Source organism: Lipotes vexillifer, unplaced genomic scaffold, assembly GCF_000442215.2.
Source record: "Lipotes vexillifer unplaced genomic scaffold, Lipotes_vexillifer_v1.1 scaffold1176, whole genome shotgun sequence".
In the NCBI taxonomy this organism is placed as follows: domain Eukaryota; kingdom Metazoa; phylum Chordata; class Mammalia; order Artiodactyla; family Lipotidae; genus Lipotes; species Lipotes vexillifer.
Genome location: NW_006795223.1, coordinates 140,054 through 145,705, shown reverse-complemented (window position 1 = coordinate 145,705; position 5,652 = coordinate 140,054). Strand labels below are relative to the sequence as shown.

The 5,652-nt window shown below is 39.2% G+C and overlaps 1 protein-coding gene across 2 annotated transcripts in view; it reads right to left on the bottom strand.

The window, feature by feature from the left end:
* RASSF6 (Ras association domain family member 6) overlaps positions 1-5,652 on the bottom strand; it is a 48,122-nt gene that overhangs the window by 42,248 nt on the left and 222 nt on the right. The window lies entirely within an intron of this gene.

Below are 5,652 nucleotides of genomic sequence, written 5' to 3'. Positions count from 1 at the left end.
ACTCACTCTGTTATAAAGCAGAAACTAACACACCATTGTAAAGCAATTATACCCCAATATCGCAAAAAAAAAAAAAAAAAAAAAAGAATGGAGGGGTTAATGACAAGCTGGATATCATAGGTAGTCAATGGTATCATTATAATTTTTGGTGACTATTTTGTAAAGATTTCCCTGAGTTCCAGAAATTTTGTTTATATCAGGTGGGCAGAAGTTCTCAAACTTTAAGCCTTTCCTCCTCTGAGCAGTAGTTTCTAGACTCCAGTAATACATCAGAATCACCTGATTAGCTCTGAGGGGGAGTGCAGCATCTGCATTGTTAATAAGCATCTTGATCGGAAGGCAGGTGGCCTCTGGACCACATTTTGAGGAATGCTATCTTCAAGTCCAGTGTTTGCATAAATGCTATATTATTTTACTTTACCACCTGGAATACCAATAATACATGGATACTAGGGTCTGAAAGGGTCTCTGTGGTATAGAAGATAAACTGCAAGTGCCCAATTCAGTCAATTCAAAATATGACACAAAATAAGGGTCACTAGAAATGCAGACACTTTGGAAATATCCTCCCCCAGAATACATGGTTTCATTTTAACATATTTCATTGTAGGCCAGTTATAAAATGGGAATGCATATAGGTTCTCAAATTTTGTTCGTTTTCTTTCTCTTCTTATATTCTAAATGATTAGAATGTATGTATAAAAATATTTTCAGTGATTAAAAAATTACAAAATGCTGGCTTCAAGGCTATTTTGTGGGAAAGTGATTGATACAGTCTGGCTGAGGGCTATGGATGTGCTGTTCAAAACTAGTTATTCATGTACTGCTTTTATGAGTTTGGCTAACTCCAAGTATAATCTGCTATCACTTAATATTTTTCTAGTTGATGTTCCTCTTTTTATATATTTATTCAACAATTATGTATTACTTATTGCATTAATATTTGCAGAATTATATATGAAACACTATCCTCTCCCCTTAAATTTTCAGTCTTATTTGGGGAATAAAATAAATAAATATAATACATTAGAAAGTGAGAGTGTTCTGATAGCGTGTGGTTCAGGATGGGTGTTTTCATTAGTTATAGGACCCATGGTTGTGAGTGACAGAAACCCAACCAAGTTACTTAGTAACTTGGTTACTAAGCAAGCTTTTATCTGTCCTGAAAAATAATGTTTGTGAAATCAAAGATTTCATGTGCTAGTTATATTTTTCTAATGCTTTCCAAGAGTGTTCAAATAAAAACGAATTATTTATGTTTAACCTAAAATCATCTCATGTATCAAGGCCATCCAGGTGCCTCACCTTGGGAAAGAGGATGCAAAAGATACTTAGGTCTTACCTTCAAGGGGCTTACATTCTACTTTGGGAAACCAGGCATCTGTTATGAGGCAGTAAAGACAAGGCAAGAAGCCTTAAGCTGTTGGTGTGAGAGACAGCTCATCAAACTATTTTAGAAAGCTAATTTGTAACAATAACATTAGATTTACTTGTATACTTTGATTCAATAATTACACTTCTGTGAACTAGTCCTTGTATATTCAAAATATTGGAGCCATCTTGAAGGTCAAAATTAAAGAAATTATATTATGACATTTCTATATTGTTGAGTGATATAGTATCATTAAAATCATCTTTAGGAAGATTATTTTAATAGTACGGGGAAATATTTGTAATATAATGCCAGGTGTGTAAAACAAGATATAGAATGATCTCAACTATATAAAATAAAATCCTTAGAATATGGGTAATATGACAAAATTAAACAGTACATTTTCTGAGTAGTAAGATTATGGATAACTTTATTCTTTCAATCTATATGTTTCTATATTTTCTCAGCTTTTATAATATAAATATATAAAATACAATAATTTATAAAATAATCATACTCTCATAATTAGGAAGTAAATATTTTAAAAGAACAAATACACAAGTAATTAACAGGCTAATTAAAATCTTACTGCAGTTCAGGGAGGATTTCATGGGAAAAGTGAGAAACTGAGACTGGGAAACTCTAAAATATTACAAAGGAAACAAAAGTTGACCTGGTAACCACCAGTATATGGAATAGGTGTTTATTTCAGTGAAAATTCTTGATTTTCATACTGTGATTACACAGATGAATAAAAGGAATGGGGTGTCCAGGACAAGAAGTTACCATCAGCTGTTCATGGCTACAAATGAGATCGACATAAATCACTTAAGAACAGAACAAAGAGCTTCATGAAGGTGGAAGAAAGCTGTTCTAGAGAAACAGAGGATTCAAGGCCTGAGAATAAAGAGAAACACATGTGAACAAATAGCAGGATTGGGAAGAACAGGACCACCCCTTGGAGCAGACATGAGTTAGGGAGGGCACTGGGACTTCTCTCTGACATTTGTCTTGAGGTTTTATAGGGGAAGAGAGGTCATGGAGATGCCAGTGAGTGCAGAAGGGGATTGTGAATTGCTATTTGGATTATGCAGTGCCTGCTTAGGGTGCCTTTTAATCCGATCATAAGGGTAAATCTAAAGGTTTTGGTGAGAAAGGACCTTGCTTTCTCAGGAATCCAAGAGGTGAAGAGCAGCTGTGTAGCTGAAGTAGATGAAAAAGAAAACGATTGCAACCTCAGACTGAGAGGTGGCCCCAGGAGTAGTTTAGCAATGCACTGAGGGTGGGGCTGGTGGGAGGTGAGAATCAGGATTCCATGGGCTGACCTGAGTCAATCAGAGTTGAATAACAGGAAAATACGTACAAGGGTTCGTACATTCTTCTCTTATGCCGTGTACTGTTTCTTCTCGAAACTTCCCTCCCAGTGTGGTAAATTTGTTTTCCTGGCTGGTTAAACTTACACTGCACAGAAGGCATTTACGCAAAAAGGAACACTGGTGTAGACCCAGGGCTACTGTCTTTGGAGACACCTTTGTTCAATGTTTCTGTAATTTTCTCTGGGGGGAGGCACTGTGGTAGGGGGACCTTCTTGGGGCTGTGCTGGGCTCTTACCCTGTTCTGCCCTTTCTGTCACTCTCTCGTGAGCCTCTTCCCTTTTCTTCACAGTCTCTCCATCTTCTGCATCATACCTCTATCTTGAATCTTATTTGCCTCCTGCTTCCCCTGCAGATCACTCACATGCTTTTATCATCATTTTCTCTTCCCAAACCATCATCTTTCAGGTCCTCTCAACAATGTCCCTCCTGTTACCATGTCCATCTCTTACTTCTCTCTAGGATCTTTCTGTCTCTCTTCCCTTTGGTTTCATATGGATGTTACTTTCTCTGACTTTCATTATCAGTCATCGGCGCTTATTTTAAAAATTAATTTCTGCCTTTCATTTCAATTTCCCATTTTCTCAACTTCCCTCTTCTCCTTGTATCCCCAGCAACACTTTAGCTACCTTGACATCCCCAAGTGGTGTTTTCTATACTTGCGCACTCTATCACTGCCCCTCCTCTCTGTTCAGTGTCCACATTCCTTCTGCCCACTTTCCATCCAATGTACTACTGCCTCGCCTTGTTGTTTCCTACTTTTCCTTTCACTCTTTTCTAACCCTGGATCTTGAATCTTCTCTATCACACTTATTCCCTTGGTGACATTAGTCAGTCTCAAATGTAACTTGTCTAGGACTGAACTCCCGATTTCTACCCCAAACCTGCTCCTCCTGAAGTCTTTATAATGTCAGAAAGCATTCACTCCATTCTTCCCGACCCAAATCCTTGGAATCATCCTTCATTATTCTCTTTCTCTCATACCCACATCTAATCCTTCAGGAAATCCTATTGTTCCTTCCTTCAAAACATACCCAGAATCTGACCATTTTTCCCCACCTCCACCCCTGCCACCTTGGTCCAAGCCACCATCATCTCTACTCTGGACTATCCGCTCCTCGATAGTTTCTCTGCTTCTATCCTTGTCTCCTCTTCAGTCTGTTCTTAAAGCAGCAGCCAGACAGATTCAGTCACTCGTGTACTCAATAATCTTCAATGATTTCTCATCTTGTAAGTGGGAAAGACAAAGTCTCAGTGGCCTATGAGGCCTTACATATTCTGGTCCCATTCTGTCTCTGACCTCACCTTCTCCTACTGTCCTCCCTATTTCACTTTCCTATACCAGCTTCCTGCACGCTTACAGGCGTGTGCCTGCCTCAGGGCTGTGAACTTGGTGTCCCCTTTCCTGGAAGGGGACCTGGGAGGCTCCCAGCCAGATACCCACACAGCTCACTCGCTTCCCTCCTTCAGGCTTTTCCCTACTGCTATCTCCTTCCTGAGGCGTTCCTTGGCCATCTTATATGAAATCATAACTCACTGCTCTCAACCCCCTGCAATCATTACTCCCCTTCCAGCTTTATTTTTATTCTTCATATCTTTCAGCACCTAATAGTGCATCTTGTTTTACATTTATCCTACATTTTGACTGTATCCCTCTTTTAGGAGGCAACCGCATGAGGGTAAGGGTTTTGTTTCATTCATTACTGAACGCTCAGGGTCCACAGGAGTATAAACTGCTTTTAGGAAGCAGTTTATAAGTATTTGAGGAATGAATGAGTAACTCCTCTATCTTTTACTTCCTGCCTTCTTCCCACCTCTTACATTTCATGCTTATCCTCCAGCTGTGGCTTTAATTCCATTTTTGACCATATTTATTCCTTTTGCTTTTCTATTGTGCAAACCTGCATCATTTATACTACTTTCCTCTGTCATTTATTTGGCTTTGTTTCTCTTCCCTGTAAGACATGGATCACATTCCAGGGCGACTTGTTTTATTTCTTACCTTTGTGTCTTTTCCCTTTTCAGCTTCTGCTCTAGCTCAGCCAGGTTCGTCTCTTATCTTTACTCTTATAGTTTTCAAATCCCTGCTCTATTATTCCTAAACTAGCATAAGATGCTATCTGCTAAGAAAATAGCCATAGCTGTTGACCATCTATTGCATAATCTAACATCAAGAGGGAAACAGTAAAAATGAAGTATGTCCTGAGGAGCAACGGAGGGAAGGAGAGGCCAGGAAAGCCTGGATTAGGCCCATAGGCTAATTCTTTGGCTATATTATTTATGAGGAGCCTCGGATCCTTTACTTAATACTGTTCCTGAGAACTGTGACAACTATTAAAATGGAAATTTAGCTTTTGGTGAAATTAGACCACTATTTATGAAATATGAGTGATTGTTCCATGATAGGCTATGGCTTTTCAGTCTTCAGGAACGTATTTATTCAATTTCTAATTCAGTGTCTCAACTGATGATTCATATCATTGATCTTGTGGGTCATACATCATGCTTTTTTTATTGATACATATTTAGACTTTATTATAACACCTATGGAAGACCCAAATTTAGGCACTCTTTATATCATATTTTCTGAAATATTTTACAAAGGCCTCATAATTTTTATAACATTTAATTCACTGGGCTCTCTTCATAGCAGATGAGAAAAATTAGGAAATGTAATGATGCCATTTTCCAAGTTTTTCCAATACAGTTAAAGCTTTCAAAATGAAGCTTAGGGGGCTTCCCTGGTGGCGCAGTGTTTGAGAGTTCACCTGCCGATGCAGGGTACACGGGTTTGTGCCCCGGTCCGGGAGGATCCCACATGCCGTGGAGCGGCTGGACCCGTGAGCCATGGCCGCTGAGCCCGCGCGTCCGGAGCCTGTGCTCCACAATGGGAGAGGCCACAACAGT